Raw genomic sequence first — 26,811 nt, forward strand, 5'->3', positions numbered from 1 at the left:
ACACTAAGGGCTGGTATGCAGCGAGTAAGAGGGCGAAAAAACAATAGTTTAAGAGCGCGTGGCAAAAGTACTCATAGGCGAAATTAAAAGCCTGCTGCGGTGGCCGGGAATCGAACCCGGATCAACTGCTTGGAAGGCAACTATGCTGACCATTACACCACCACCGCACAAGCGAGCGCCCCGCCACCGCGCTGAGTCGGCTTCCCGCCTGTCGGCAGCGGCCGAAGGTGATCGTACCCGGCAGGCGCATTTCGAGGCAGGCTAGGGGAGCACATCCAGACGCATTCGGACAGCGTATCCGCGCACATTTCGCATCCTTTGGCAAGAGTCGGCGCCGGCGACGCAAGAGTACGCAGAGGACCGCGTTCTGGCGGCATCTTTAAGCAGCGCAGTGCAGGATTCAGCGTCTGCAGCATCTTCTCCACAGAATGCTACGGCGCTTGACGGCAGTCCCACTTTCCCTTGAGACACCTGCTCGGGAAGCAGCGTGAAGGTACCGCCGGCCCGAGCATCGGTGGTTCAGTGGTAGAATGCTCGCCTGCCACGCGGGCGGCCCGGGTTCGATTCCCGGCCGATGCATCACTTTGTTTTTTCTCCGGTAGGGGTGCTGCGTGTCTTTCGCACTCGAACTGCGTGAGCCATGAGAATGAACCGCGGGATTCCGTGTGGAAAGAACCAATCATGCAGCGCGGACGACTGCTCGTTTGGACTCCTGCGTGCTATTGTACATACTGGCGTCGGCCTAGCATCGCAAGTTGCCTGCCGCGCCGTGAATGCACGTGTAGCAACAGAAAAAATGAGCCAGGGAGTGCAGACTCTCTACCACTTGTATTCGGTACTTACCAAGATCCCAGAAAGTGTAACGATCGCCTGCCTCGGTAGCGCAGTAGGCAGCGCGTAAGTCTCATAATCTTAAGGTCGTGAGTTCGATCCTCACCCGGGGCATCTAATTTTCTGTGACTGATGGTGGTGCTGTTGCTAGGGCGCCAACTTATTTCTTGTTTGTTATCCACAACGTTTCAACGCTTCAGCGGGAAAATGTTTACATACAGCTTCCCTTTTCCTCTTCTCCCAGCAGAGCATGAAGCCAAAAGCATTGCTCTGCGACGTTTGAGGTGCGCGCCTTGCCAGTCAGTATGTGCAAAGATGCTCGCAAAGAGAGCGACAATGCGACAAGCGACCGTACGAACGGGCGAATGAAACGGCCGCATCCGGTGTGGTCTAGTGGCTAGGATACCTGGCTTTCACCCAGGAGGCCCGGGTTCGATTCCCGGTACCGGAACGGGATTTTTTCCACACGAATCGTGACAAGTTTGAGCTGTCCGAGCGGCCGTTTCCCGTCCTGCTCGCAATATAGCTACTGTTTCGTGACCGTCAGCAGAATATAGACTAGGGAAGCAGACACACGACGACCGTAGGAATGGTGTATGGCTTCATGCCAGCTGATTCCAGCGTAGGGCTGAGCAACTGCATCTGCCGAGGCCCGTTAGCTCAGTTGGTTAGAGCGTCGTGCTAATAACGCGAAGGTCGTGGGTTCGATCCCCCCACGGGCCACTACTCTTTTACTACTGCGAAAAGGCAGCGCCGATTTCAGCTGGCGAGTGTGATGACCAAATGATCATCACCCTGCGTGGAAGTTGACAGAGGATCCGAACCCGACTCGTGGGGAAGCACTACAGCATTCGCTCGGCAATGGCCATAATATCTTGAATACACTGGTTAGAGAAAATGAAAGAAAATGTCCGATTGCCGATGCGTAACAACTTTGGCCCTTGTCAGTACTTGGGCGGGTGAGCGCATGGGAACACAGGGCACTATTGGCAGTTTTACTTCCTATTTTTGTTTCTCCATTGTTTTCGGAGCTACAGCCCGATTCGGTCAGGGAGACGCCACCGTGAAATGAAGGGGGCGTGCTGTGTGTCCATCGCCTCGCCTCTCCTTACCTCTCTCAGTCGTTTCTCGTGCTTGTCGTTTTGATATAGGCCGATTTGAGAGCGTCAGCTCTCGCGTCAGCTGAGCAAAGTCGAGACAAGTCGAGACACACTAAGGGCTGGTATGCAGCGAGTAAGAGGGCGAAAAAACAATAGTTTAAGAGCGCGTGGCAAAAGTACTCATAGGCGAAATTAAAAGCCTGCTGCGGTGGCCGGGAATCGAACCCGGATCAACTGCTTGGAAGGCAACTATGCTGACCATTACACCACCACCGCACAAGCGAGCGCCCCGCCACCGCGCTGAGTCGGCTTCCCGCCTGTCGGCAGCGGCCGAAGGTGATCGTACCCGGCAGGCGCATTTCGAGGCAGGCTAGGGGAGCACATCCAGACGCATTCGGACAGCGTATCCGCGCACATTTCGCATCCTTTGGCAAGAGTCGGCGCCGGCGACGCAAGAGTACGCAGAGGACCGCGTTCTGGCGGCATCTTTAAGCAGCGCAGTGCAGGATTCAGCGTCTGCAGCATCTTCTCCACAGAATGCTACGGCGCTTGACGGCAGTCCCACTTTCCCTTGAGACACCTGCTCGGGAAGCAGCGTGAAGGTACCGCCGGCCCGAGCATCGGTGGTTCAGTGGTAGAATGCTCGCCTGCCACGCGGGCGGCCCGGGTTCGATTCCCGGCCGATGCATCACTTTGTTTTTTCTCCGGTAGGGGTGCTGCGTGTCTTTCGCACTCGAACTGCGTGAGCCATGAGAATGAACCGCGGGATTCCGTGTGGAAAGAACCAATCATGCAGCGCGGACGACTGCTCGTTTGGACTCCTGCGTGCTATTGTACATACTGGCGTCGGCCTAGCATCGCAAGTTGCCTGCCGCGCCGTGAATGCACGTGTAGCAACAGAAAAAATGAGCCAGGGAGTGCAGACTCTCTACCACTTGTATTCGGTACTTACCAAGATCCCAGAAAGTGTAACGATCGCCTGCCTCGGTAGCGCAGTAGGCAGCGCGTAAGTCTCATAATCTTAAGGTCGTGAGTTCGATCCTCACCCGGGGCATCTAATTTTCTGTGACTGATGGTGGTGCTGTTGCTAGGGCGCCAACTTATTTCTTGTTTGTTATCCACAACGTTTCAACGCTTCAGCGGGAAAATGTTTACATACAGCTTCCCTTTTCCTCTTCTCCCAGCAGAGCATGAAGCCAAAAGCATTGCTCTGCGACGTTTGAGGTGCGCGCCTTGCCAGTCAGTATGTGCAAAGATGCTCGCAAAGAGAGCGACAATGCGACAAGCGACCGTACGAACGGGCGAATGAAACGGCCGCATCCGGTGTGGTCTAGTGGCTAGGATACCTGGCTTTCACCCAGGAGGCCCGGGTTCGATTCCCGGTACCGGAACGGGATTTTTTCCACACGAATCGTGACAAGTTTGAGCTGTCCGAGCGGCCGTTTCCCGTCCTGCTCGCAATATAGCTACTGTTTCGTGACCGTCAGCAGAATATAGACTAGGGAAGCAGACACACGACGACCGTAGGAATGGTGTATGGCTTCATGCCAGCTGATTCCAGCGTAGGGCTGAGCAACTGCATCTGCCGAGGCCCGTTAGCTCAGTTGGTTAGAGCGTCGTGCTAATAACGCGAAGGTCGTGGGTTCGATCCCCCCACGGGCCACTACTCTTTTACTACTGCGAAAAGGCAGCGCCGATTTCAGCTGGCGAGTGTGATGACCAAATGATCATCACCCTGCGTGGAAGTTGACAGAGGATCCGAACCCGACTCGTGGGGAAGCACTACAGCATTCGCTCGGCAATGGCCATAATATCTTGAATACACTGGTTAGAGAAAATGAAAGAAAATGTCCGATTGCCGATGCGTAACAACTTTGGCCCTTGTCAGTACTTGGGCGGGTGAGCGCATGGGAACACAGGGCACTATTGGCAGTTTTACTTCCTATTTTTGTTTCTCCATTGTTTTCGGAGCTACAGCCCGATTCGGTCAGGGAGACGCCACCGTGAAATGAAGGGGGCGTGCTGTGTGTCCATCGCCTCGCCTCTCCTTACCTCTCTCAGTCGTTTCTCGTGCTTGTCGTTTTGATATAGGCCGATTTGAGAGCGTCAGCTCTCGCGTCAGCTGAGCAAAGTCGAGACAAGTCGAGACACACTAAGGGCTGGTATGCAGCGAGTAAGAGGGCGAAAAAACAATAGTTTAAGAGCGCGTGGCAAAAGTACTCATAGGCGAAATTAAAAGCCTGCTGCGGTGGCCGGGAATCGAACCCGGATCAACTGCTTGGAAGGCAACTATGCTGACCATTACACCACCACCGCACAAGCGAGCGCCCCGCCACCGCGCTGAGTCGGCTTCCCGCCTGTCGGCAGCGGCCGAAGGTGATCGTACCCGGCAGGCGCATTTCGAGGCAGGCTAGGGGAGCACATCCAGACGCATTCGGACAGCGTATCCGCGCACATTTCGCATCCTTTGGCAAGAGTCGGCGCCGGCGACGCAAGAGTACGCAGAGGACCGCGTTCTGGCGGCATCTTTAAGCAGCGCAGTGCAGGATTCAGCGTCTGCAGCATCTTCTCCACAGAATGCTACGGCGCTTGACGGCAGTCCCACTTTCCCTTGAGACACCTGCTCGGGAAGCAGCGTGAAGGTACCGCCGGCCCGAGCATCGGTGGTTCAGTGGTAGAATGCTCGCCTGCCACGCGGGCGGCCCGGGTTCGATTCCCGGCCGATGCATCATTTTGTTTTTTCTCCGGTAGGGGTGCTGCGTGTCTTTCGCACTCGAACTGCGTGAGCCATGAGAATGAACCGCGGGATTCCGTGTGGAAAGAACCAATCATGCAGCGCGGACGACTGCTCGTTTGGACTCCTGCGTGCTATTGTACATACTGGCGTCGGCCTAGCATCGCAAGTTGCCTGCCGCGCCGTGAATGCACGTGTAGCAACAGAAAAAATGAGCCAGGGAGTGCAGACTCTCTACCACTTGTATTCGGTACTTACCAAGATTCCAGAAAGTGTAACGATCGCCTGCCTCGGTAGCGCAGTAGGCAGCGCGTAAGTCTCATAATCTTAAGGTCGTGAGTTCGATCCTCACCCGGGGCATCTAATTTTCTGTGACTGATGGTGGTGCTGTTGCTAGGGCGCCAACTTATTTCTTGTTTGTTATCCACAACGTTTCAACGCTTCAGCGGGAAAATGTTTACATACAGCTTCCCTTTTCCTCTTCTCCCAGCAGAGCATGAAGCCAAAAGCATTGCTCTGCGACGTTTGAGGTGCGCGCCTTGCCAGTCAGTATGTGCAAAGATGCTCGCAAAGAGAGCGACAATGCGACAAGCGACCGTACGAACGGGCGAATGAAACGGCCGCATCCGGTGTGGTCTAGTGGCTAGGATACCTGGCTTTCACCCAGGAGGCCCGGGTTCGATTCCCGGTACCGGAACGGGATTTTTTCCACACGAATCGTGACAAGTTTGAGCTGTCCGAGCGGCCGTTTCCCGTCCTGCTCGCAATATAGCTACTGTTTCGTGACCGTCAGCAGAATATAGACTAGGGAAGCAGACACACGACGACCGTAGGAATGGTGTATGGCTTCATGCCAGCTGATTCCAGCGTAGGGCTGAGCAACTGCATCTGCCGAGGCCCGTTAGCTCAGTTGGTTAGAGCGTCGTGCTAATAACGCGAAGGTCGTGGGTTCGATCCCCCCACGGGCCACTACTCTTTTACTACTGCGAAAAGGCAGCGCCGATTTCAGCTGGCGAGTGTGATGACCAAATGATCATCACCCTGCGTGGAAGTTGACAGAGGATCCGAACCCGACTCGTGGGGAAGCACTACAGCATTCGCTCGGCAATGGCCATAATATCTTGAATACACTGGTTAGAGAAAATGAAAGAAAATGTCCGATTGCCGATGCGTAACAACTTTGGCCCTTGTCAGTACTTGGGCGGGTGAGCGCATGGGAACACAGGGCACTATTGGCAGTTTTACTTCCTATTTTTGTTTCTCCATTGTTTTCGGAGCTACAGCCCGATTCGGTCAGGGAGACGCCACCGTGAAATGAAGGGGGCGTGCTGTGTGTCCATCGCCTCGCCTCTCCTTACCTCTCTCAGTCGTTTCTCGTGCTTGTCGTTTTGATATAGGCCGATTTGAGAGCGTCAGCTCTCGCGTCAGCTGAGCAAAGTCGAGACAAGTCGAGACACACTAAGGGCTGGTATGCAGCGAGTAAGACGGCGAAAAAACAATAGTTTAAGAGCGCGTGGCAAAAGTACTCATAGGCGAAATTAAAAGCCTGCTGCGGTGGCCGGGAATCGAACCCGGATCAACTGCTTGGAAGGCAACTATGCTGACCATTACACCACCACCGCACAAGCGAGCGCCCCGCCACCGCGCTGAGTCGGCTTCCCGCCTGTCGGCAGCGGCCGAAGGTGATCGTACCCGGCAGGCGCATTTCGAGGCAGGCTAGGGGAGCACATCCAGACGCATTCGGACAGCGTATCCGCGCACATTTCGCATCCTTTGGCAAGAGTCGGCGCCGGCGACGCAAGAGTACGCAGAGGACCGCGTTCTGGCGGCATCTTTAAGCAGCGCAGTGCAGGATTCAGCGTCTGCAGCATCTTCTCCACAGAATGCTACGGCGCTTGACGGCAGTCCCACTTTCCCTTGAGACACCTGCTCGGGAAGCAGCGTGAAGGTACCGCCGGCCCGAGCATCGGTGGTTCAGTGGTAGAATGCTCGCCTGCCACGCGGGCGGCCCGGGTTCGATTCCCGGCCGATGCATCATTTTGTTTTTTCTCCGGTAGGGGTGCTGCGTGTCTTTCGCACTCGAACTGCGTGAGCCATGAGAATGAACCGCGGGATTCCGTGTGGAAAGAACCAATCATGCAGCGCGGACGACTGCTCGTTTGGACTCCTGCGTGCTATTGTACATACTGGCGTCGGCCTAGCATCGCAAGTTGCCTGCCGCGCCGTGAATGCACGTGTAGCAACAGAAAAAATGAGCCAGGGAGTGCAGACTCTCTACCACTTGTATTCGGTACTTACCAAGATCCCAGAAAGTGTAACGATCGCCTGCCTCGGTAGCGCAGTAGGCAGCGCGTAAGTCTCATAATCTTAAGGTCGTGAGTTCGATCCTCACCCGGGGCATCTAATTTTCTGTGACTGATGGTGGTGCTGTTGCTAGGGCGCCAACTTATTTCTTGTTTGTTATCCACAACGTTTCAACGCTTCAGCGGGAAAATGTTTACATACAGCTTCCCTTTTCCTCTTCTCCCAGCAGAGCATGAAGCCAAAAGCATTGCTCTGCGACGTTTGAGGTGCGCGCCTTGCCAGTCAGTATGTGCAAAGATGCTCGCAAAGAGAGCGACAATGCGACAAGCGACCGTACGAACGGGCGAATGAAACGGCCGCATCCGGTGTGGTCTAGTGGCTAGGATACCTGGCTTTCACCCAGGAGGCCCGGGTTCGATTCCCGGTACCGGAACGGGATTTTTTTCCACACGAATCGTGACAAGTTTGAGCTGTCCGAGCGGCCGTTTCCCGTCCTGCTCGCAATATAGCTACTGTTTCGTGACCGTCAGCAGAATATAGACTAGGGAAGCAGACACACGACGACCGTAGGAATGGTGTATGGCTTCATGCCAGCTGATTCCAGCGTAGGGCTGAGCAACTGCATCTGCCGAGGCCCGTTAGCTCAGTTGGTTAGAGCGTCGTGCTAATAACGCGAAGGTCGTGGGTTCGATCCCCCCACGGGCCACTACTCTTTTACTACTGCGAAAAGGCAGCGCCGATTTCAGCTGGCGAGTGTGATGACCAAATGATCATCACCCTGCGTGGAAGTTGACAGAGGATCCGAACCCGACTCGTGGGGAAGCACTACAGCATTCGCTCGGCAATGGCCATAATATCTTGAATACACTGGTTAGAGAAAATGAAAGAAAATGTCCGATTGCCGATGCGTAACAACTTTGGCCCTTGTCAGTACTTGGGCGGGTGAGCGCATGGGAACACAGGGCACTATTGGCAGTTTTACTTCCTATTTTTGTTTCTCCATTGTTTTCGGAGCTACAGCCCGATTCGGTCAGGGAGACGCCACCGTGAAATGAAGGGGGCGTGCTGTGTGTCCATCGCCTCGCCTCTCCTTACCTCTCTCAGTCGTTTCTCGTGCTTGTCGTTTTGATATAGGCCGATTTGAGAGCGTCAGCTCTCGCGTCAGCTGAGCAAAGTCGAGACAAGTCGAGACACACTAAGGGCTGGTATGCAGCGAGTAAGAGGGCGAAAAAACAATAGTTTAAGAGCGCGTGGCAAAAGTACTCATAGGCGAAATTAAAAGCCTGCTGCGGTGGCCGGGAATCGAACCCGGATCAACTGCTTGGAAGGCAACTATGCTGACCATTACACCACCACCGCACAAGCGAGCGCCCCGCCACCGCGCTGAGTCGGCTTCCCGCCTGTCGGCAGCGGCCGAAGGTGATCGTACCCGGCAGGCGCATTTCGAGGCAGGCTAGGGGAGCACATCCAGACGCATTCGGACAGCGTATCCGCGCACATTTCGCATCCTTTGGCAAGAGTCGGCGCCGGCGACGCAAGAGTACGCAGAGGACCGCGTTCTGGCGGCATCTTTAAGCAGCGCAGTGCAGGATTCAGCGTCTGCAGCATCTTCTCCACAGAATGCTACGGCGCTTGACGGCAGTCCCACTTTCCCTTGAGACACCTGCTCGGGAAGCAGCGTGAAGGTACCGCCGGCCCGAGCATCGGTGGTTCAGTGGTAGAATGCTCGCCTGCCACGCGGGCGGCCCGGGTTCGATTCCCGGCCGATGCATCATTTTGTTTTTTCTCCGGTAGGGGTGCTGCGTGTCTTTCGCACTCGAACTGCGTGAGCCATGAGAATGAACCGCGGGATTCCGTGTGGAAAGAACCAATCATGCAGCGCGGACGACTGCTCGTTTGGACTCCTGCGTGCTATTGTACATACTGGCGTCGGCCTAGCATCGCAAGTTGCCTGCCGCGCCGTGAATGCACGTGTAGCAACAGAAAAAATGAGCCAGGGAGTGCAGACTCTCTACCACTTGTATTCGGTACTTACCAAGATCCCAGAAAGTGTAACGATCGCCTGCCTCGGTAGCGCAGTAGGCAGCGCGTAAGTCTCATAATCTTAAGGTCGTGAGTTCGATCCTCACCCGGGGCATCTAATTTTCTGTGACTGATGGTGGTGCTGTTGCTAGGGCGCCAACTTATTTCTTGTTTGTTATCCACAACGTTTCAACGCTTCAGCGGGAAAATGTTTACATACAGCTTCCCTTTTCCTCTTCTCCCAGCAGAGCATGAAGCCAAAAGCATTGCTCTGCGACGTTTGAGGTGCGCGCCTTGCCAGTCAGTATGTGCAAAGATGCTCGCAAAGAGAGCGACAATGCGACAAGCGACCGTACGAACGGGCGAATGAAACGGCCGCATCCGGTGTGGTCTAGTGGCTAGGATACCTGGCTTTCACCCAGGAGGCCCGGGTTCGATTCCCGGTACCGGAACGGGATTTTTTCCACACGAATCGTGACAAGTTTGAGCTGTCCGAGCGGCCGTTTCCCGTCCTGCTCGCAATATAGCTACTGTTTCGTGACCGTCAGCAGAATATAGACTAGGGAAGCAGACACACGACGACCGTAGGAATGGTGTATGGCTTCATGCCAGCTGATTTCAGCGTAGGGCTGAGCAACTGCATCTGCCGAGGCCCGTTAGCTCAGTTGGTTAGAGCGTCGTGCTAATAACGCGAAGGTCGTGGGTTCGATCCCCCCACGGGCCACTACTCTTTTACTACTGCGAAAAGGCAGCGCCGATTTCAGCTGGCGAGTGTGATGACCAAATGATCATCACCCTGCGTGGAAGTTGACAGAGGATCCGAACCCGACTCGTGGGGAAGCACTACAGCATTCGCTCGGCAATGGCCATAATATCTTGAATACACTGGTTAGAGAAAATGAAAGAAAATGTCCGATTGCCGATGCGTAACAACTTTGGCCCTTGTCAGTACTTGGGCGGGTGAGCGCATGGGAACACAGGGCACTATTGGCAGTTTTACTTCCTATTTTTGTTTCTCCATTGTTTTCGGAGCTACAGCCCGATTCGGTCAGGGAGACGCCACCGTGAAATGAAGGGGGCGTGCTGTGTGTCCATCGCCTCGCCTCTCCTTACCTCTCTCAGTCGTTTCTCGTGCTTGTCGTTTTGATATAGGCCGATTTGAGAGCGTCAGCTCTCGCGTCAGCTGAGCAAAGTCGAGACAAGTCGAGACACACTAAGGGCTGGTATGCAGCGAGTAAGAGGGCGAAAAAACAATAGTTTAAGAGCGCGTGGCAAAAGTACTCATAGGCGAAATTAAAAGCCTGCTGCGGTGGCCGGGAATCGAACCCGGATCAACTGCTTGGAAGGCAACTATGCTGACCATTACACCACCACCGCACAAGCGAGCGCCCCGCCACCGCGCTGAGTCGGCTTCCCGCCTGTCGGCAGCGGCCGAAGGTGATCGTACCCGGCAGGCGCATTTCGAGGCAGGCTAGGGGAGCACATCCAGACGCATTCGGACAGCGTATCCGCGCACATTTCGCATCCTTTGGCAAGAGTCGGCGCCGGCGACGCAAGAGTACGCAGAGGACCGCGTTCTGGCGGCATCTTTAAGCAGCGCAGTGCAGGATTCAGCGTCTGCAGCATCTTCTCCACAGAATGCTACGGCGCTTGACGGCAGTCCCACTTTCCCTTGAGACACCTGCTCGGGAAGCAGCGTGAAGGTACCGCCGGCCCGAGCATCGGTGGTTCAGTGGTAGAATGCTCGCCTGCCACGCGGGCGGCCCGGGTTCGATTCCCGGCCGATGCATCATTTTGTTTTTTCTCCGGTAGGGGTGCTGCGTGTCTTTCGCACTCGAACTGCGTGAGCCATGAGAATGAACCGCGGGATTCCGTGTGGAAAGAACCAATCATGCAGCGCGGACGACTGCTCGTTTGGACTCCTGCGTGCTATTGTACATACTGGCGTCGGCCTAGCATCGCAAGTTGCCTGCCGCGCCGTGAATGCACGTGTAGCAACAGAAAAAATGAGCCAGGGAGTGCAGACTCTCTACCACTTGTATTCGGTACTTACCAAGATCCCAGAAAGTGTAACGATCGCCTGCCTCGGTAGCGCAGTAGGCAGCGCGTAAGTCTCATAATCTTAAGGTCGTGAGTTCGATCCTCACCCGGGGCATCTAATTTTCTGTGACTGATGGTGGTGCTGTTGCTAGGGCGCCAACTTATTTCTTGTTTGTTATCCACAACGTTTCAACGCTTCAGCGGGAAAATGTTTACATACAGCTTCCCTTTTCCTCTTCTCCCAGCAGAGCATGAAGCCAAAAGCATTGCTCTGCGACGTTTGAGGTGCGCGCCTTGCCAGTCAGTATGTGCAAAGATGCTCGCAAAGAGAGCGACAATGCGACAAGCGACCGTACGAACGGGCGAATGAAACGGCCGCATCCGGTGTGGTCTAGTGGCTAGGATACCTGGCTTTCACCCAGGAGGCCCGGGTTCGATTCCCGGTACCGGAACGGGATTTTTTTCCACACGAATCGTGACAAGTTTGAGCTGTCCGAGCGGCCGTTTCCCGTCCTGCTCGCAATATAGCTACTGTTTCGTGACCGTCAGCAGAATATAGACTAGGGAAGCAGACACACGACGACCGTAGGAATGGTGTATGGCTTCATGCCAGCTGATTCCAGCGTAGGGCTGAGCAACTGCATCTGCCGAGGCCCGTTAGCTCAGTTGGTTAGAGCGTCGTGCTAATAACGCGAAGGTCGTGGGTTCGATCCCCCCACGGGCCACTACTCTTTTACTACTGCGAAAAGGCAGCGCCGATTTCAGCTGGCGAGTGTGATGACCAAATGATCATCACCCTGCGTGGAAGTTGACAGAGGATCCGAACCCGACTCGTGGGGAAGCACTACAGCATTCGCTCGGCAATGGCCATAATATCTTGAATACACTGGTTAGAGAAAATGAAAGAAAATGTCCGATTGCCGATGCGTAACAACTTTGGCCCTTGTCAGTACTTGGGCGGGTGAGCGCATGGGAACACAGGGCACTATTGGCAGTTTTACTTCCTATTTTTGTTTCTCCATTGTTTTCGGAGCTACAGCCCGATTCGGTCAGGGAGACGCCACCGTGAAATGAAGGGGGCGTGCTGTGTGTCCATCGCCTCGCCTCTCCTTACCTCTCTCAGTCGTTTCTCGTGCTTGTCGTTTTGATATAGGCCGATTTGAGAGCGTCAGCTCTCGCGTCAGCTGAGCAAAGTCGAGACAAGTCGAGACACACTAAGGGCTGGTATGCAGCGAGTAAGAGGGCGAAAAAACAATAGTTTAAGAGCGCGTGGCAAAAGTACTCATAGGCGAAATTAAAAGCCTGCTGCGGTGGCCGGGAATCGAACCCGGATCAACTGCTTGGAAGGCAACTATGCTGACCATTACACCACCACCGCACAAGCGAGCGCCCCGCCACCGCGCTGAGTCGGCTTCCCGCCTGTCGGCAGCGGCCGAAGGTGATCGTACCCGGCAGGCGCATTTCGAGGCAGGCTAGGGGAGCACATCCAGACGCATTCGGACAGCGTATCCGCGCACATTTCGCATCCTTTGGCAAGAGTCGGCGCCGGCGACGCAAGAGTACGCAGAGGACCGCGTTCTGGCGGCATCTTTAAGCAGCGCAGTGCAGGATTCAGCGTCTGCAGCATCTTCTCCACAGAATGCTACGGCGCTTGACGGCAGTCCCACTTTCCCTTGAGACACCTGCTCGGGAAGCAGCGTGAAGGTACCGCCGGCCCGAGCATCGGTGGTTCAGTGGTAGAATGCTCGCCTGCCACGCGGGCGGCCCGGGTTCGATTCCCGGCCCATGCATCATTTTGTTTTTTCTCCGGTAGGGGTGCTGCGTGTCTTTCGCACTCGAACTGCGTGAGCCATGAGAATGAACCGCGGGATTCCGTGTGGAAAGAACCAATCATGCAGCGCGGACGACTGCTCGTTTGGACTCCTGCGTGCTATTGTACATACTGGCGTCGGCCTAGCATCGCAAGTTGCCTGCCGCGCCGTGAATGCACGTGTAGCAACAGAAAAAATGAGCCAGGGAGTGCAGACTCTCTACCACTTGTATTCGGTACTTACCAAGATCCCAGAAAGTGTAACGATCGCCTGCCTCGGTAGCGCAGTAGGCAGCGCGTAAGTCTCATAATCTTAAGGTCGTGAGTTCGATCCTCACCCGGGGCATCTAATTTTCTGTGACTGATGGTGGTGCTGTTGCTAGGGCGCCAACTTATTTCTTGTTTGTTATCCACAACGTTTCAACGCTTCAGCGGGAAAATGTTTACATACAGCTTCCCTTTTCCTCTTCTCCCAGCAGAGCATGAAGCCAAAAGCATTGCTCTGCGACGTTTGAGGTGCGCGCCTTGCCAGTCAGTATGTGCAAAGATGCTCGCAAAGAGAGCGACAATGCGACAAGCGACCGTACGAACGGTCGACTGAAACGGCCGCATCCGGTGTGGTCTAGTGGCTAGGATACCTGGCTTTCACCCAGGAGGCCCGGGTTCGATTCCCGGTACCGGAACGGAATTTTTTCCACACGAATCGTGACAAGTTTGAGCTGTCCGAGCGGCCGTTTCCCGTCCTGCTCGCAATATAGCTACTGTTTCGTGACCGTCAGCAGAATATAGACTAGGGAAGCAGACACACGACGACCGTAGGAATGGTGTATGGCTTCATGCCAGCTGATTTCAGCGTAGGGCTGAGCAACTGCATCTGCCGAGGCCCGTTAGCTCAGTTGGTTAGAGCGTCGTGCTAATAACGCGAAGGTCGTGGGTTCGATCCCCCCACGGGCCACTACTCTTTTACTACTGCGAAAAGGCAGCGCCGATTTCAGCTGGCGAGTGTGATGACCAAATGATCATCACCCTGCGTGGAAGTTGACAGAGGATCCGAACCCGACTCGTGGGGAAGCACTACAGCATTCGCTCGGCAATGGCCATAATATCTTGAATACACTGGTTAGAGAAAATGAAAGAAAATGTCCGATTGCCGATGCGTAACAACTTTGGCCCTTGTCAGTACTTGGGCGGGTGAGCGCATGGGAACACAGGGCACTATTGGCAGTTTTACTTCCTATTTTTGTTTCTCCATTGTTTTCGGAGCTACAGCCCGATTCGGTCAGGGAGACGCCACCGTGAAATGAAGGGGGCGTGCTGTGTGTCCATCGCCTCGCCTCTCCTTACCTCTCTCAGTCGTTTCTCGTGCTTGTCGTTTTGATATAGGCCGATTTGAGAGCGTCAGCTCTCGCGTCAGCTGAGCAAAGTCGAGACAAGTCGAGACACACTAAGGGCTGGTATGCAGCGAGTAAGAGGGCGAAAAAACAATAGTTTAAGAGCGCGTGGCAAAAGTACTCATAGGCGAAATTAAAAGCCTGCTGCGGTGGCCGGGAATCGAACCCGGATCAACTGCTTGGAAGGCAACTATGCTGACCATTACACCACCACCGCACAAGCGAGCGCCCCGCCACCGCGCTGAGTCGGCTTCCCGCCTGTCGGCAGCGGCCGAAGGTGATCGTACCCGGCAGGCGCATTTCGAGGCAGGCTAGGGGAGCACATCCAGACGCATTCGGACAGCGTATCCGCGCACATTTCGCATCCTTTGGCAAGAGTCGGCGCCGGCGACGCAAGAGTACGCAGAGGACCGCGTTCTGGCGGCATCTTTAAGCAGCGCAGTGCAGGATTCAGCGTCTGCAGCATCTTCTCCACAGAATGCTACGGCGCTTGACGGCAGTCCCACTTTCCCTTGAGACACCTGCTCGGGAAGCAGCGTGAAGGTACCGCCGGCCCGAGCATCGGTGGTTCAGTGGTAGAATGCTCGCCTGCCACGCGGGCGGCCCGGGTTCGATTCCCGGCCGATGCATCATTTTGTTTTTTCTCCGGTAGGGGTGCTGCGTGTCTTTCGCACTCGAACTGCGTGAGCCATGAGAATGAACCGCGGGATTCCGTGTGGAAAGAACCAATCATGCAGCGCGGACGACTGCTCGTTTGGACTCCTGCGTGCTATTGTACATACTGGCGTCGGCCTAGCATCGCAAGTTGCCTGCCGCGCCGTGAATGCACGTGTAGCAACAGAAAAAATGAGCCAGGGAGTGCAGACTCTCTACCACTTGTATTCGGTACTTACCAAGATCCCAGAAAGTGTAACGATCGCCTGCCTCGGTAGCGCAGTAGGCAGCGCGTAAGTCTCATAATCTTAAGGTCGTGAGTTCGATCCTCACCCGGGGCATCTAATTTTCTGTGACTGATGGTGGTGCTGTTGCTAGGGCGCCAACTTATTTCTTGTTTGTTATCCACAACGTTTCAACGCTTCAGCGGGAAAATGTTTACATACAGCTTCCCTTTTCCTCTTCTCCCAGCAGAGCATGAAGCCAAAAGCATTGCTCTGCGACGTTTGAGGTGCGCGCCTTGCCAGTCAGTATGTGCAAAGATGCTCGCAAAGAGAGCGACAATGCGACAAGCGACCGTACGAACGGGCGAATGAAACGGCCGCATCCGGTGTGGTCTAGTGGCTAGGATACCTGGCTTTCACCCAGGAGGCCCGGGTTCGATTCCCGGTACCGGAACGGGATTTTTTCCACACGAATCGTGACAAGTTTGAGCTGTCCGAGCGGCCGTTTCCCGTCCTGCTCGCAATATAGCTACTGTTTCGTGACCGTCAGCAGAATATAGACTAGGGAAGCAGACACACGACGACCGTAGGAATGGTGTATGGCTTCATGCCAGCTGATTCCAGCGTAGGGCTGAGCAACTGCATCTGCCGAGGCCCGTTAGCTCAGTTGGTTAGAGCGTCGTGCTAATAACGCGAAGGTCGTGGGTTCGATCCCCCCACGGGCCACTACTCTTTTACTACTGCGAAAAGGCAGCGCCGATTTCAGCTGGCGAGTGTGATGACCAAATGATCATCACCCTGCGTGGAAGTTGACAGAGGATCCGAACCCGACTCGTGGGGAAGCACTACAGCATTCGCTCGGCAATGGCCATAATATCTTGAATACACTGGTTAGAGAAAATGAAAGAAAATGTCCGATTGCCGATGCGTAACAACTTTGGCCCTTGTCAGTACTTGGGCGGGTGAGCGCATGGGAACACAGGGCACTATTGGCAGTTTTACTTCCTATTTTTGTTTCTCCATTGTTTTCGGAGCTACAGCCCGATTCGGTCAGGGAGACGCCACCGTGAAATGAAGGGGGCGTGCTGTGTGTCCATCGCCTCGCCTCTCCTTACCTCTCTCAGTCGTTTCTCGTGCTTGTCGTTTTGATATAGGCCGATTTGAGAGCGTCAGCTCTCGCGTCAGCTGAGCAAAGTCGAGACAAGTCGAGACACACTAAGGGCTGGTATGCAGCGAGTAAGAGGGCGAAAAAACAATAGTTTAAGAGCGCGTGGCAAAAGTACTCATAGGCGAAATTAAAAGCCTGCTGCGGTGGCCGGGAATCGAACCCGGATCAACTGCTTGGAAGGCAACTATGCTGACCATTACACCACCACCGCACAAGCGAGCGCCCCGCCACCGCGCTGAGTCGGCTTCCCGCCTGTCGGCAGCGGCCGAAGGTGATCGTACCCGGCAGGCGCATTTCGAGGCAGGCTAGGGGAGCACATCCAGACGCATTCGGACAGCGTATCCGCGCACATTTCGCATCCTTTGGCAAGAGTCGGCGCCGGCGACGCAAGAGTACGCAGAGGACCGCGTTCTGGCGGCATCTTTAAGCAGCGCAGTGCAGGATTCAGCGTCTGCAGCATCTTCTCCACAGAATGCTACGGCGCTTGACGGCAGTCCCACTTTCCCTTGAGACACCTGCTCGGGAAGCAGCGTGGAGGTACCGCCGGCCCGAGCATCGGTGGTTCAGTGGTAGAATGCTCGCCTGCCACGCGGGCGGCCCGGGTTCGATTCCCGGCCGATGCATCATTTTGTTTTTTCTCCGGTAGGGGTGCTGCGTGTCTTTCGCACTCGAACTGCGTGAGCCATGAGAATGAACCGCGGGATTCCGTGTGGAAAGAACCAATCATGCAGCGCGGACGACTGCTCGTTTGGACTCCTGCGTGCTATTGTACATACTGGCGTCGGCCTAGCATCGCAAGTTGCCTGCCGCGCCGTGAATGCACGTGTAGCAACAGAAAAAATGAGCCAGGGAGTGCAGACTCTCTACCACTTGTATTCGGTACTTACCAAGATCCCAGAAAGTGTAACGATCGCCTGCCTCGGTAGCGCAGTAGGCAGCGCGTAAGTCTCATAATCTTAAGGTCGTGAGTTCGATCCTCACCCGGGGCATCTAATTTTCTGTGACTGATGGTGGTGCTGTTGCTAGGGCGCCAACTTATTTCTTGTTTGTTATCCACAACGTTTCAACGCTTCAGCGGGAAAATGTTTACATACAGCTTCCCTTTTCCTCTTCTCCCAGCAGAGCATGAAGCCAAAAGCATTGCTCTGCGACGTTTGAGGTGCGCGCCTTGCCAGTCAGTATGTGCAAAGATGCTCGCAAAGAGAGCGACAATGCGACAAGCGACCGTACGAACGGGCGAATGAAACGGCCGCATCCGGTGTGGTCTAGTGGCTAGGATACCTGGCTTTCACCCAGGAGGCCCGGGTTCGATTCCCGGTACCGGAACGGGATTTTTTCCACACGAATCGTGACAAGTTTGAGCTGTCCGAGCGGCCGTTTCCCGTCCTGCTCGCAATATAGCTACTGTTTCGTGACCGTCAGCAGAATATAGACTAGGGAAGCAGACACACGACGACCGTAGGAATGGTGTATGGCTTCATGCCAGCTGATTTCAGCGTAGGGCTGAGCAACTGCATCTGCCGAGGCCCGTTAGCTCAGTTGGTTAGAGCGTCGTGCTAATAACGCGAAGGTCGTGGGTTCGATCCCCCCACGGGCCACTACTCTTTTACTACTGCGAAAAGGCAGCGCCGATTTCAGCTGGCGAGTGTGATGACCAAATGATCATCACCCTGCGTGGAAGTTGACAGAGGATCCGAACCCGACTCGTGGGGAAGCACTACAGCATTCGCTCGGCAATGGCCATAATATCTTGAATACACTGGTTAGAGAAAATGAAAGAAAATGTCCGATTGCCGATGCGTAACAACTTTGGCCCTTGTCAGTACTTGGGCGGGTGAGCGCATGGGAACACAGGGCACTATTGGCAGTTTTACTTCCTATTTTTGTTTCTCCATTGTTTTCGGAGCTACAGCCCGATTCGGTCAGGGAGACGCCACCGTGAAATGAAGGGGGCGTGCTGTGTGTCCATCGCCTCGCCTCTCCTTACCTCTCTCAGTCGTTTCTCGTGCTTGTCGTTTTGATATAGGCCGATTTGAGAGCGTCAGCTCTCGCGTCAGCTGAGCAAAGTCGAGACAAGTCGAGACACACTAAGGGCTGGTATGCAGCGAGTAAGAGGGCGAAAAAACAATAGTTTAAGAGCGCGTGGCAAAAGTACTCATAGGCGAAATTAAAAGCCTGCTGCGGTGGCCGGGAATCGAACCCGGATCAACTGCTTGGAAGGCAACTATGCTGACCATTACACCACCACCGCACAAGCGAGCGCCCCGCCACCGCGCTGAGTCGGCTTCCCGCCTGTCGGCAGCGGCCGAAGGTGATCGTACCCGGCAGGCGCATTTCGAGGCAGGCTAGGGGAGCACATCCAGACGCATTCGGACAGCGTATCCGCGCACATTTCGCATCCTTTGGCAAGAGTCGGCGCCGGCGACGCAAGAGTACGCAGAGGACCGCGTTCTGGCGGCATCTTTAAGCAGCGCAGTGCAGGATTCAGCGTCTGCAGCATCTTCTCCACAGAATGCTACGGCGCTTGACGGCAGTCCCACTTTCCCTTGAGACACCTGCTCGGGAAGCAGCGTGAAGGTACCGCCGGCCCGAGCATCGGTGGTTCAGTGGTAGAATGCTCGCCTGCCACGCGGGCGGCCCGGGTTCGATTCCCGGCCGATGCATCATTTTGTTTTTTCTCCGGTAGGGGTGCTGCGTGTCTTTCGCACTCGAACTGCGTGAGCCATGAGAATGAACCGCGGGATTCCGTGTGGAAAGAACCAATCATGCAGCGCGGACGACTGCTCGTTTGGACTCCTGCGTGCTATTGTACATACTGGCGTCGGCCTAGCATCGCAAGTTGCCTGCCGCGCCGTGAATGCACGTGTAGCAACAGAAAAAATGAGCCAGGGAGTGCAGACTCTCTACCACTTGTATTCGGTACTTACCAAGATCCCAGAAAGTGTAACGATCGCCTGCCTCGGTAGCGCAGTAGGCAGCGCGTAAGTCTCATAATCTTAAGGTCGTGAGTTCGATCCTCACCCGGGGCATCTAATTTTCTGTGACTGATGGTGGTGCTGTTGCTAGGGCGCCAACTTATTTCTTGTTTGTTATCCACAACGTTTCAACGCTTCAGCGGGAAAATGTTTACATACAGCTTCCCTTTTCCTCTTCTCCCAGCAGAGCATGAAGCCAAAAGCATTGCTCTGCGACGTTTGAGGTGCGCGCCTTGCCAGTCAGTATGTGCAAAGATGCTCGCAAAGAGAGCGACAATGCGACAAGCGACCGTACGAACGGGCGAATGAAACGGCCGCATCCGGTGTGGTCTAGTGGCTAGGATACCTGGCTTTCACCCAGGAGGCCCGGGTTCGATTCCCGGTACCGGAACGGGATTTTTTCCACACGAATCGTGACAAGTTTGAGCTGTCCGAGCGGCCGTTTCCCGTCCTGCTCGCAATATAGCTACTGTTTCGTGACCGTCAGCAGAATATAGACTAGGGAAGCAGACACACGACGACCGTAGGAATGGTGTATGGCTTCATGCCAGCTGATTCCAGCGTAGGGCTGAGCAACTGCATCTGCCGAGGCCCGTTAGCTCAGTTGGTTAGAGCGTCGTGCTAATAACGCGAAGGTCGTGGGTTCGATCCCCCCACGGGCCACTACTCTTTTACTACTGCGAAAAGGCAGCGCCGATTTCAGCTGGCGAGTGTGATGACCAAATGATCATCACCCTGCGTGGAAGTTGACAGAGGATCCGAACCCGACTCGTGGGGAAGCACTACAGCATTCGCTCGGCAATGGCCATAATATCTTGAATACACTGGTTAGAGAAAATGAAAGAAAATGTCCGATTGCCGATGCGTAACAACTTTGGCCCTTGTCAGTACTTGGGCGGGTGAGCGCATGGGAACACAGGGCACTATTGGCAGTTTTACTTCCTATTTTTGTTTCTCCATTGTTTTCGGAGCTACAGCCCGATTCGGTCAGGGAGACGCCACCGTGAAATGAAGGGGGCGTGCTGTGTGTCCATCGCCTCGCCTCTCCTTACCTCTCTCAGTCGTTTCTCGTGCTTGTCGTTTTGATATAGGCCGATTTGAGAGCGTCAGCTCTCGCGTCAGCTGAGCAAAGTCGAGACAAGTCGAGACACACTAAGGGCTGGTATGCAGCGAGTAAGAGGGCGAAAAAACAATAGTTTAAGGGCGCGTGGCAAAAGTACTCATAGGCGAAATTAAAAGCCTGCTGCGGTGGCCGGGAATCGAACCCGGATCAACTGCTTGGAAGGCAACTATGCTGACCATTACACCACCACCGCACAAGCGAGCGCCCCGCCACCGCGCTGAGTCGGCTTCCCGCCTGTCGGCAGCGGCCGAAGGTGATCGTACCCGGCAGGCGCATTTCGAGGCAGGCTAGGGGAGCACATCCAGACGCATTCGGACAGCGTATCCGCGCACATTTCGCATCCTTTGGCAAGAGTCGGCGCCGGCGACGCAAGAGTACGCAGAGGACCGCGTTCTGGCGGCATCTTTAAGCAGCGCAGTGCAGGATTCAGCGTCTGCAGCATCTTCTCCACAGAATGCTACGGCGCTTGACGGCAGTCCCACTTTCCCTTGAGACACCTGCTCGGGAAGCAGCGTGAAGGTACCGCCGGCCCGAGCATCGGTGGTTCAGTGGTAGAATGCTCGCCTGCCACGCGGGCGGCCCGGGTTCGATTCCCGGCCGATGCATCATTTTGTTTTTTCTCCGGTAGGGGTGCTGCGTGTCTTTCGCACTCGAACTGCGTGAGCCATGAGAATGAACCGCGGGATTCCGTGTGGAAAGAACCAATCATGCAGCGCGGACGACTGCTCGTTTGGACTCCTGCGTGCTATTGTACATACTGGCGTCGGCCTAGCATCGCAAGTTGCCTGCCGCGCCGTGAATGCACGTGTAGCAACAGAAAAAATGAGCCAGGGAGTGCAGACTCTCTACCACTTGTATTCGGTACTTACCAAGATCCCAGAAAGTGTAACGATCGCCTGCCTCGGTAGCGCAGTAGGCAGCGCGTAAGTCTCATAATCTTAAGGTCGTGAGTTCGATCCTCACCCGGGGCATCTAATTTTCTGTGACTGATGGTGGTGCTGTTGCTAGGGCGCCAACTTATTTCTTGTTTGTTATCCACAACGTTTCAACGCTTCAGCGGGAAAATGTTTACATACAGCTTCCCTTTTCCTCTTCTCCCAGCAGAGCATGAAGCCAAAAGCATTGCTCTGCGACGTTTGAGGTGCGCGCCTTGCCAGTCAGTATGTGCAAAGATGCTCGCAAAGAGAGCGACAATGCGACAAGCGACCGTACGAACGGGCGAATGAAACGGCCGCATCCGGTGTGGTCTAGTGGCTAGGATACCTGGCTTTCACCCAGGAGGCCCGGGTTCGATTCCCGGTACCGGAACGGGATTTTTTCCACACGAATCGTGACAAGTTTGAGCTGTCCGAGCGGCCGTTTCCCGTCCTGCTCGCAATATAGCTACTGTTTCGTGACCGTCAGCAGAATATAGACTAGGGAAGCAGACACACGACGACCGTAGGAATGGTGTATGGCTTCATGCCAGCTGATTTCAGCGTAGGGCTGAGCAACTGCATCTGCCGAGGCCCGTTAGCTCAGTTGGTTACAGCGTCGTGCTAATAACGCGAAGGTCGTGGGTTCGATCCCCCCACGGGCCACTACTCTTTTACTACTGCGAAAAGGCAGCGCCGATTTCAGCTGGCGAGTGTGATGACCAAATGATCATCACCCTGCGTGGAAGTTGACAGAGGATCCGAACCCGACTCGTGGGGAAGCACTACAGCATTCGCTCGGCAATGGCCATAATATCTTGAATACACTGGTTAGAGAAAATGAAAGAAAATGTCCGATTGCCGATGCGTAACAACTTTGGCCCTTGTCAGTACTTGGGCGGGTGAGCGCATGGGAACACAGGGCACTATTGGCAGTTTTACTTCCTATTTTTGTTTCTCCATTGTTTTCGGTGCTACAGCCCGATTCGGTCAGGGAGACGCCACCGTGAAATGAAGGGGGCGTGCTGTGTGTCCATCGCCTCGCCTCTCCTTACCTCTCTCAGTCGTTTCTCGTGCTTGTCGTTTTGATATAGGCCGATTTGAGAGCGTCAGCTCTCGCGTCAGCTGAGCAAAGTCGAGACAAGTCGAGACACACTAAGGGCTGGTATGCAGCGAGTAAGAGGGCGAAAAAACAATAGTTTAAGAGCGCGTGGCAAAAGTACTCATAGGCGAAATTAAAAGCCTGCTGCGGTGGCCGGGAATCGAACCCGGATCAACTGCTTGGAAGGCAACTATGCTGACCATTACACCACCACCGCACAAGCGAGCGCCCCGCCACCGCGCTGAGTCGGCTTCCCGCCTGTCGGCAGCGGCCGAAGGTGATCGTACCCGGCAGGCGCATTTCGAGGCAGGGTAGGGAAGCACATCCAGACGCATTCGGACAGCGTATTCGCGCACATTTCGCATCCTTTGGCAAGAGTCGGCGCCGGCGACGCAAGAGTACGCAGAGGACCGCGTTCTGGCGGCATCTTTAAGCAGCGCAGTGCAGGATTCAGCGTCTGCAGCATCTTCTCCACAGAATGCTACGGCGCTTGACGGCAGTCCCACTTTCCCTTGAGACACCTGCTCGGGAAGCAGCGTGAAGGTACCGCCGGCCCGAGCATCGGTGGTTCAGTGGTAGAATGCTCGCCTGCCACGCGGGCGGCCCGGGTTCGATTCCCGGCCGATGCATCATTTTGTTTTTTCTCCGGTAGGGGTGCTGCGTGTCTTTCGCACTCGAACTGCGTGAGCCATGAGAATGAACCGCGGGATTCCGTGTGGAAAGAACCAATCATGCAGCGCGGACGACTGCTCGTTTGGACTCCTGCGTGCTATTGTACATACTGGCGTCGGCCTAGCATCGCAAGTTGCCTGCCGCGCCGTGAATGCACGTGTAGCAACAGAAAAAATGAGCCAGGGAGTGCAGACTCTCTACCACTTGTATTCGGTACTTACCAAGATCCCAGAAAGTGTAACGATCGCCTGCCTCGGTAGCGCAGTAGGCAGCGCGTAAGTCTCATAATCTTAAGGTCGTGAGTTCGATCCTCACCCGGGGCATCTAATTTTCTGTGACTGATGGTGGTGCTGTTGCTAGGGCGCCAACTTATTTCTTGTTTGTTATCCACAACGTTTCAACGCTTCAGCGGGAAAATGTTTACATACAGCTTCCCTTTTCCTCTTCTCCCAGCAGAGCATGAAGCCAAAAGCATTGCTCTGCGACGTTTGAGGTGCGCGCCTTGCCAGTCAGTATGTGCAAAGATGCTCGCAAAGAGAGCGACAATGCGACAAGCGACCGTACGAACGGGCGAATGAAACGGCCGCATCCGGTGTGGTCTAGTGGCTAGGATACCTGGCTTTCACCCAGGAGGCCCGGGTTCGATTCCCGGTACCGGAACGGGATTTTTTCCACACGAATCGTGACAAGTTTGAGCTGTCCGAGCGGCCGTTTCCCGTCCTGCTCGCAATATAGCTACTGTTTCGTGACCGTCAGCAGAATATAGACTAGGGAAGCAGACACACGACGACCGTAGGAATGGTGTATGGCTTCATGCCAGCTGATTCCAGCGTAGGGCTGAGCAACTGCATCTGCCGCGGCCCGTTAGCTCAGTTGGTTAGAGCGTCGTGCTAATAACGCGAAGGTCGTGGGTTCGATCCCCCCACGGGCCACTACTCTTTTACTACTGCGAAAAGGCAGCGCCGATTTCAGCTGGCGAGTGTGATGACCAAATGATCATCACCCTGCGTGGAAGTTGACAGAGGATCCGAACCCGACTCGTGGGGAAGCACTACAGCATTCGCTCGGCAATGGCCATAATATCTTGAATACACTGGTTAGAGAAAATGAAAGAAAATGTCCGATTGCCGATGCGTAACAACTTTGGCCCTTGTCAGTACTTGGGCGGGTGAGCGCATGGGAACACAGGGCACTATTGGCAGTTTTACTTCCTATTTTTGTTTCTCCATTGTTTTCGGAGCTACAGCCCGATTCGGTCAGGGAGACGCCACCGTGAAATGAAGGGGGCGTGCTGTGTGTCCATCGCCTCGCCTCTCCTTACCTCTCTCAGTCGTTTCTCGTGCTTGTCGTTTTGATATAGGCCGATTTGAGAGCGTCAGCTCTCGCGTCAGCTGAGCAAAGTCGAGACAAGTCGAGACACACTAAGGGCTGGTATGCAGCGAGTAAGAGGGCGAAAAAACAATAGTTTAAGAGCGCGTGGCAAAAGTACTCATAGGCGAAATTAAAAGCCTGCTGCGGTGGCCGGGAATCGAACCCGGATCAACTGCTTGGAAGGCAACTATGCTGACCATTACACCACCACCGCACAAGCGAGCGCCCCGCCACCGCGCTGAGTCGGCTTCCCGCCTGTCGGCAGCGGCCGAAGGTGATCGTACCCGGCAGGCGCATTTCGAGGCAGGCTAGGGGAGCACATCCAGACGCATTCGGACAGCGTATCCGCGCACATTTCGCATCCTTTGGCAAGAGTCGGCGCCGGCGACGCAAGAGTACGCAGAGGACCGCGTTCTGGCGGCATCTTTAAGCAGCGCAGTGCAGGATTCAGCGTCTGCAGCATCTTCTCCACAGAATGCTACGGCGCTTGACGGCAGTCCCACTTTCCCTTGAGACACCTGCTCGGGAAGCAGCGTGAAGGTACCGCCGGCCCGAGCATCGGTGGTTCAGTGGTAGAATGCTCGCCTGCCACGCGGGCGGCCCGGGTTCGATTCCCGGCCGATGCATCATTTTGTTTTTTCTCCGGTAGGGGTGCTGCGTGTCTTTCGCACTCGAACTGCGTGAGCCATGAGAATGAACCGCGGGATTCCGTGTGGAAAGAACCAATCATGCAGCGCGGACGACTGCTCGTTTGGACTCCTGCGTGCTATTGTACATACTGGCGTCGGCCTAGCATCGCAAGTTGCCTGCCGCGCCGTGAATGCACGTGTAGCAACAGAAAAAATGAGCCAGGGAGTGCAGACTCTCTACCACTTGTATTCGGTACTTACCAAGATCCCAGAAAGTGTAACGATCGCCTGCCTCGGTAGCGCAGTAGGCAGCGCGTAAGTCTCATAATCTTAAGGTCGTGAGTTCGATCCTCACCCGGGGCATCTAATTTTCTGTGACTGATGGTGGTGCTGTTGCTAGGGCGCCAACTTATTTCTTGTTTGTTATCCACAACGTTTCAACGCTTCAGCGGGAAAATGTTTACATACAGCTTCCCTTTTCCTCTTCTCCCAGCAGAGCATGAAGCCAAAAGCATTGCTCTGCGACGTTTGAGGTGCGCGCCTTGCCAGTCAGTATGTGCAAAGATGCTCGCAAAGAGAGCGACAATGCGACAAGCGACCGTACGAACGGGCGAATGAAACGGCCGCATCCGGTGTGGTCTAGTGGCTAGGATACCTGGCTTTCACCCAGGAGGCCCGGGTTCGATTCCCGGTACCGGAACGGGATTTTTTCCACACGAATCGTGACAAGTTTGAGCTGTCCGAGCGGCCGTTTCCCGTCCTGCTCGCAATATAGCTACTGTTTCGTGACCGTCAGCAGAATATAGACTAGGGAAGCAGACACACGACGACCGTAGGAATGGTGTATGGCTTCATGCCAGCTGATTCCAGCGTAGGGCTGAGCAACTGCATCTGCCGCGGCCCGTTAGCTCAGTTGGTTAGAGCGTCGTGCTAATAACGCGAAGGTCGTGGGTTCGATCCCCCCACGGGCCACTACTCTTTTACTACTGCGAAAAGGCAGCGCCGATTTCAGCTGGCGAGTGTGATGACCAAATGATCATCACCCTGCGTGGAAGTTGACAGAGGATCCGAACCCGACTCGTGGGGAAGCACTACAGCATTCGCTCGGCAATGGCCATAATATCTTGAATACACTGGTTAGAGAAAATGAAAGAAAATGTCCGATTGCCGATGCGTAACAACTTTGGCCCTTGTCAGTACTTGGGCGGGTGAGCGCATGGGAACACAGGGCACTATTGGCAGTTTTACTTCCTATTTTTGTTTCTCCATTGTTTTCGGAGCTACAGCCCGATTCGGTCAGGGAGACGCCACCGTGAAATGAAGGGGGCGTGCTGTGTGTCCATCGCCTCGCCTCTCCTTACCTCTCTCAGTCGTTTCTCGTGCTTGTCGTTTTGATATAGGCCGATTTGAGAGCGTCAGCTCTCGCGTCAGCTGAGCAAAGTCGAGACAAGTCGAGACACACTAAGGGCTGGTATGCAGCGAGTAAGAGGGCGAAAAAACAATAGTTTAAGAGCGCGTGGCAAAAGTACTCATAGGCGAAATTAAAAGCCTGCTGCGGTGGCCGGGAATCGAACCCGGATCAACTGCTTGGAAGGCAACTATGCTGACCATTACACCACCACCGCACAAGCGAGCGCCCCGCCACCGCGCTGAGTCGGCTTCCCGCCTGTCGGCAGCGGCCGAAGGTGATCGTACCCGGCAGGCGCATTTCGAGGCAGGCTAGGGGAGCACATCCAGACGCATTCGG

General features: G+C 54.9%; 66 non-coding genes across 66 annotated transcripts; 52 read left to right on the top strand and 14 right to left on the bottom strand.

Annotated features, from left to right (window-relative positions):
- Positions 1 to 95: 95 nt before the first annotated feature.
- Positions 96 to 167, bottom strand: Trnag-ucc. The gene has a single exon. It is a non-coding gene; the product is annotated as a tRNA-Gly (tRNA).
- A 341-nt stretch (positions 168 to 508) lies between these two features.
- Positions 509 to 579, top strand: Trnag-gcc. The gene has a single exon. It is a non-coding gene; the product is annotated as a tRNA-Gly (tRNA).
- A 293-nt stretch (positions 580 to 872) lies between these two features.
- Positions 873 to 945, top strand: Trnam-cau. The gene has a single exon. It is a non-coding gene; the product is annotated as a tRNA-Met (tRNA).
- A 265-nt stretch (positions 946 to 1,210) lies between these two features.
- Trnae-uuc lies at positions 1,211 to 1,282 on the top strand. The gene has a single exon. It is a non-coding gene; the product is annotated as a tRNA-Glu (tRNA).
- A 198-nt stretch (positions 1,283 to 1,480) lies between these two features.
- Trnai-aau lies at positions 1,481 to 1,554 on the top strand. Its single transcript has one exon. It is a non-coding gene; the product is annotated as a tRNA-Ile (tRNA).
- A 581-nt stretch (positions 1,555 to 2,135) lies between these two features.
- Trnag-ucc lies at positions 2,136 to 2,207 on the bottom strand. The gene has a single exon. It is a non-coding gene; the product is annotated as a tRNA-Gly (tRNA).
- Positions 2,208 to 2,548: 341 nt separating this feature from the next.
- Trnag-gcc lies at positions 2,549 to 2,619 on the top strand. The gene has a single exon. It is a non-coding gene; the product is annotated as a tRNA-Gly (tRNA).
- Positions 2,620 to 2,912: 293 nt separating this feature from the next.
- On the top strand, positions 2,913 to 2,985 carry Trnam-cau. Its single transcript has one exon. It is a non-coding gene; the product is annotated as a tRNA-Met (tRNA).
- Positions 2,986 to 3,250: 265 nt separating this feature from the next.
- Trnae-uuc lies at positions 3,251 to 3,322 on the top strand. Its single transcript has one exon. It is a non-coding gene; the product is annotated as a tRNA-Glu (tRNA).
- Positions 3,323 to 3,520: 198 nt separating this feature from the next.
- Trnai-aau lies at positions 3,521 to 3,594 on the top strand. Its single transcript has one exon. It is a non-coding gene; the product is annotated as a tRNA-Ile (tRNA).
- Positions 3,595 to 4,175: 581 nt separating this feature from the next.
- Trnag-ucc lies at positions 4,176 to 4,247 on the bottom strand. Its single transcript has one exon. It is a non-coding gene; the product is annotated as a tRNA-Gly (tRNA).
- Positions 4,248 to 4,588: 341 nt separating this feature from the next.
- On the top strand, positions 4,589 to 4,659 carry Trnag-gcc. Its single transcript has one exon. It is a non-coding gene; the product is annotated as a tRNA-Gly (tRNA).
- A 293-nt stretch (positions 4,660 to 4,952) lies between these two features.
- Trnam-cau lies at positions 4,953 to 5,025 on the top strand. The gene has a single exon. It is a non-coding gene; the product is annotated as a tRNA-Met (tRNA).
- Positions 5,026 to 5,290: 265 nt separating this feature from the next.
- On the top strand, positions 5,291 to 5,362 carry Trnae-uuc. Its single transcript has one exon. It is a non-coding gene; the product is annotated as a tRNA-Glu (tRNA).
- Positions 5,363 to 5,560: 198 nt separating this feature from the next.
- Positions 5,561 to 5,634, top strand: Trnai-aau. The gene has a single exon. It is a non-coding gene; the product is annotated as a tRNA-Ile (tRNA).
- A 581-nt stretch (positions 5,635 to 6,215) lies between these two features.
- On the bottom strand, positions 6,216 to 6,287 carry Trnag-ucc. Its single transcript has one exon. It is a non-coding gene; the product is annotated as a tRNA-Gly (tRNA).
- Positions 6,288 to 6,628: 341 nt separating this feature from the next.
- Trnag-gcc lies at positions 6,629 to 6,699 on the top strand. Its single transcript has one exon. It is a non-coding gene; the product is annotated as a tRNA-Gly (tRNA).
- A 293-nt stretch (positions 6,700 to 6,992) lies between these two features.
- On the top strand, positions 6,993 to 7,065 carry Trnam-cau. The gene has a single exon. It is a non-coding gene; the product is annotated as a tRNA-Met (tRNA).
- Positions 7,066 to 7,330: 265 nt separating this feature from the next.
- Positions 7,331 to 7,402, top strand: Trnae-uuc. Its single transcript has one exon. It is a non-coding gene; the product is annotated as a tRNA-Glu (tRNA).
- A 199-nt stretch (positions 7,403 to 7,601) lies between these two features.
- Trnai-aau lies at positions 7,602 to 7,675 on the top strand. Its single transcript has one exon. It is a non-coding gene; the product is annotated as a tRNA-Ile (tRNA).
- A 581-nt stretch (positions 7,676 to 8,256) lies between these two features.
- On the bottom strand, positions 8,257 to 8,328 carry Trnag-ucc. Its single transcript has one exon. It is a non-coding gene; the product is annotated as a tRNA-Gly (tRNA).
- Positions 8,329 to 8,669: 341 nt separating this feature from the next.
- On the top strand, positions 8,670 to 8,740 carry Trnag-gcc. The gene has a single exon. It is a non-coding gene; the product is annotated as a tRNA-Gly (tRNA).
- A 293-nt stretch (positions 8,741 to 9,033) lies between these two features.
- Trnam-cau lies at positions 9,034 to 9,106 on the top strand. Its single transcript has one exon. It is a non-coding gene; the product is annotated as a tRNA-Met (tRNA).
- A 265-nt stretch (positions 9,107 to 9,371) lies between these two features.
- Trnae-uuc lies at positions 9,372 to 9,443 on the top strand. Its single transcript has one exon. It is a non-coding gene; the product is annotated as a tRNA-Glu (tRNA).
- Positions 9,444 to 9,641: 198 nt separating this feature from the next.
- On the top strand, positions 9,642 to 9,715 carry Trnai-aau. The gene has a single exon. It is a non-coding gene; the product is annotated as a tRNA-Ile (tRNA).
- Positions 9,716 to 10,296: 581 nt separating this feature from the next.
- On the bottom strand, positions 10,297 to 10,368 carry Trnag-ucc. Its single transcript has one exon. It is a non-coding gene; the product is annotated as a tRNA-Gly (tRNA).
- Positions 10,369 to 10,709: 341 nt separating this feature from the next.
- Positions 10,710 to 10,780, top strand: Trnag-gcc. The gene has a single exon. It is a non-coding gene; the product is annotated as a tRNA-Gly (tRNA).
- A 293-nt stretch (positions 10,781 to 11,073) lies between these two features.
- On the top strand, positions 11,074 to 11,146 carry Trnam-cau. Its single transcript has one exon. It is a non-coding gene; the product is annotated as a tRNA-Met (tRNA).
- Positions 11,147 to 11,411: 265 nt separating this feature from the next.
- On the top strand, positions 11,412 to 11,483 carry Trnae-uuc. Its single transcript has one exon. It is a non-coding gene; the product is annotated as a tRNA-Glu (tRNA).
- A 199-nt stretch (positions 11,484 to 11,682) lies between these two features.
- Trnai-aau lies at positions 11,683 to 11,756 on the top strand. The gene has a single exon. It is a non-coding gene; the product is annotated as a tRNA-Ile (tRNA).
- A 581-nt stretch (positions 11,757 to 12,337) lies between these two features.
- On the bottom strand, positions 12,338 to 12,409 carry Trnag-ucc. Its single transcript has one exon. It is a non-coding gene; the product is annotated as a tRNA-Gly (tRNA).
- Positions 12,410 to 12,750: 341 nt separating this feature from the next.
- Positions 12,751 to 12,821, top strand: Trnag-gcc. Its single transcript has one exon. It is a non-coding gene; the product is annotated as a tRNA-Gly (tRNA).
- A 293-nt stretch (positions 12,822 to 13,114) lies between these two features.
- Trnam-cau lies at positions 13,115 to 13,187 on the top strand. The gene has a single exon. It is a non-coding gene; the product is annotated as a tRNA-Met (tRNA).
- A 265-nt stretch (positions 13,188 to 13,452) lies between these two features.
- Positions 13,453 to 13,524, top strand: Trnae-uuc. The gene has a single exon. It is a non-coding gene; the product is annotated as a tRNA-Glu (tRNA).
- A 198-nt stretch (positions 13,525 to 13,722) lies between these two features.
- Trnai-aau lies at positions 13,723 to 13,796 on the top strand. The gene has a single exon. It is a non-coding gene; the product is annotated as a tRNA-Ile (tRNA).
- Positions 13,797 to 14,377: 581 nt separating this feature from the next.
- Trnag-ucc lies at positions 14,378 to 14,449 on the bottom strand. The gene has a single exon. It is a non-coding gene; the product is annotated as a tRNA-Gly (tRNA).
- A 341-nt stretch (positions 14,450 to 14,790) lies between these two features.
- Trnag-gcc lies at positions 14,791 to 14,861 on the top strand. The gene has a single exon. It is a non-coding gene; the product is annotated as a tRNA-Gly (tRNA).
- A 293-nt stretch (positions 14,862 to 15,154) lies between these two features.
- Trnam-cau lies at positions 15,155 to 15,227 on the top strand. Its single transcript has one exon. It is a non-coding gene; the product is annotated as a tRNA-Met (tRNA).
- Positions 15,228 to 15,492: 265 nt separating this feature from the next.
- Positions 15,493 to 15,564, top strand: Trnae-uuc. Its single transcript has one exon. It is a non-coding gene; the product is annotated as a tRNA-Glu (tRNA).
- A 198-nt stretch (positions 15,565 to 15,762) lies between these two features.
- On the top strand, positions 15,763 to 15,836 carry Trnai-aau. Its single transcript has one exon. It is a non-coding gene; the product is annotated as a tRNA-Ile (tRNA).
- A 581-nt stretch (positions 15,837 to 16,417) lies between these two features.
- Positions 16,418 to 16,489, bottom strand: Trnag-ucc. Its single transcript has one exon. It is a non-coding gene; the product is annotated as a tRNA-Gly (tRNA).
- A 341-nt stretch (positions 16,490 to 16,830) lies between these two features.
- Positions 16,831 to 16,901, top strand: Trnag-gcc. The gene has a single exon. It is a non-coding gene; the product is annotated as a tRNA-Gly (tRNA).
- Positions 16,902 to 17,194: 293 nt separating this feature from the next.
- On the top strand, positions 17,195 to 17,267 carry Trnam-cau. The gene has a single exon. It is a non-coding gene; the product is annotated as a tRNA-Met (tRNA).
- A 265-nt stretch (positions 17,268 to 17,532) lies between these two features.
- Trnae-uuc lies at positions 17,533 to 17,604 on the top strand. The gene has a single exon. It is a non-coding gene; the product is annotated as a tRNA-Glu (tRNA).
- A 198-nt stretch (positions 17,605 to 17,802) lies between these two features.
- On the top strand, positions 17,803 to 17,876 carry Trnai-aau. Its single transcript has one exon. It is a non-coding gene; the product is annotated as a tRNA-Ile (tRNA).
- A 581-nt stretch (positions 17,877 to 18,457) lies between these two features.
- On the bottom strand, positions 18,458 to 18,529 carry Trnag-ucc. The gene has a single exon. It is a non-coding gene; the product is annotated as a tRNA-Gly (tRNA).
- A 341-nt stretch (positions 18,530 to 18,870) lies between these two features.
- Trnag-gcc lies at positions 18,871 to 18,941 on the top strand. The gene has a single exon. It is a non-coding gene; the product is annotated as a tRNA-Gly (tRNA).
- Positions 18,942 to 19,234: 293 nt separating this feature from the next.
- Positions 19,235 to 19,307, top strand: Trnam-cau. The gene has a single exon. It is a non-coding gene; the product is annotated as a tRNA-Met (tRNA).
- Positions 19,308 to 19,572: 265 nt separating this feature from the next.
- Trnae-uuc lies at positions 19,573 to 19,644 on the top strand. The gene has a single exon. It is a non-coding gene; the product is annotated as a tRNA-Glu (tRNA).
- A 198-nt stretch (positions 19,645 to 19,842) lies between these two features.
- Positions 19,843 to 19,916, top strand: Trnai-aau. The gene has a single exon. It is a non-coding gene; the product is annotated as a tRNA-Ile (tRNA).
- A 581-nt stretch (positions 19,917 to 20,497) lies between these two features.
- On the bottom strand, positions 20,498 to 20,569 carry Trnag-ucc. Its single transcript has one exon. It is a non-coding gene; the product is annotated as a tRNA-Gly (tRNA).
- A 341-nt stretch (positions 20,570 to 20,910) lies between these two features.
- Trnag-gcc lies at positions 20,911 to 20,981 on the top strand. The gene has a single exon. It is a non-coding gene; the product is annotated as a tRNA-Gly (tRNA).
- A 293-nt stretch (positions 20,982 to 21,274) lies between these two features.
- Positions 21,275 to 21,347, top strand: Trnam-cau. The gene has a single exon. It is a non-coding gene; the product is annotated as a tRNA-Met (tRNA).
- A 265-nt stretch (positions 21,348 to 21,612) lies between these two features.
- Positions 21,613 to 21,684, top strand: Trnae-uuc. Its single transcript has one exon. It is a non-coding gene; the product is annotated as a tRNA-Glu (tRNA).
- A 198-nt stretch (positions 21,685 to 21,882) lies between these two features.
- On the top strand, positions 21,883 to 21,956 carry Trnai-aau. The gene has a single exon. It is a non-coding gene; the product is annotated as a tRNA-Ile (tRNA).
- A 581-nt stretch (positions 21,957 to 22,537) lies between these two features.
- Positions 22,538 to 22,609, bottom strand: Trnag-ucc. Its single transcript has one exon. It is a non-coding gene; the product is annotated as a tRNA-Gly (tRNA).
- A 341-nt stretch (positions 22,610 to 22,950) lies between these two features.
- On the top strand, positions 22,951 to 23,021 carry Trnag-gcc. The gene has a single exon. It is a non-coding gene; the product is annotated as a tRNA-Gly (tRNA).
- Positions 23,022 to 23,314: 293 nt separating this feature from the next.
- On the top strand, positions 23,315 to 23,387 carry Trnam-cau. The gene has a single exon. It is a non-coding gene; the product is annotated as a tRNA-Met (tRNA).
- Positions 23,388 to 23,652: 265 nt separating this feature from the next.
- Trnae-uuc lies at positions 23,653 to 23,724 on the top strand. Its single transcript has one exon. It is a non-coding gene; the product is annotated as a tRNA-Glu (tRNA).
- Positions 23,725 to 23,922: 198 nt separating this feature from the next.
- On the top strand, positions 23,923 to 23,996 carry Trnai-aau. The gene has a single exon. It is a non-coding gene; the product is annotated as a tRNA-Ile (tRNA).
- A 581-nt stretch (positions 23,997 to 24,577) lies between these two features.
- Positions 24,578 to 24,649, bottom strand: Trnag-ucc. The gene has a single exon. It is a non-coding gene; the product is annotated as a tRNA-Gly (tRNA).
- A 341-nt stretch (positions 24,650 to 24,990) lies between these two features.
- Trnag-gcc lies at positions 24,991 to 25,061 on the top strand. Its single transcript has one exon. It is a non-coding gene; the product is annotated as a tRNA-Gly (tRNA).
- Positions 25,062 to 25,354: 293 nt separating this feature from the next.
- Trnam-cau lies at positions 25,355 to 25,427 on the top strand. Its single transcript has one exon. It is a non-coding gene; the product is annotated as a tRNA-Met (tRNA).
- A 265-nt stretch (positions 25,428 to 25,692) lies between these two features.
- Positions 25,693 to 25,764, top strand: Trnae-uuc. The gene has a single exon. It is a non-coding gene; the product is annotated as a tRNA-Glu (tRNA).
- Positions 25,765 to 25,962: 198 nt separating this feature from the next.
- On the top strand, positions 25,963 to 26,036 carry Trnai-aau. The gene has a single exon. It is a non-coding gene; the product is annotated as a tRNA-Ile (tRNA).
- Positions 26,037 to 26,617: 581 nt separating this feature from the next.
- Positions 26,618 to 26,689, bottom strand: Trnag-ucc. Its single transcript has one exon. It is a non-coding gene; the product is annotated as a tRNA-Gly (tRNA).
- Between the last annotated feature and the right edge of the window lie 122 nt (positions 26,690 to 26,811).

The sequence above is a fragment of the Schistocerca americana genome, unplaced genomic scaffold (assembly GCF_021461395.2).
Source record: "Schistocerca americana isolate TAMUIC-IGC-003095 unplaced genomic scaffold, iqSchAmer2.1 HiC_scaffold_180, whole genome shotgun sequence".
NCBI lineage: Eukaryota > Metazoa > Arthropoda > Insecta > Orthoptera > Acrididae > Schistocerca > Schistocerca americana.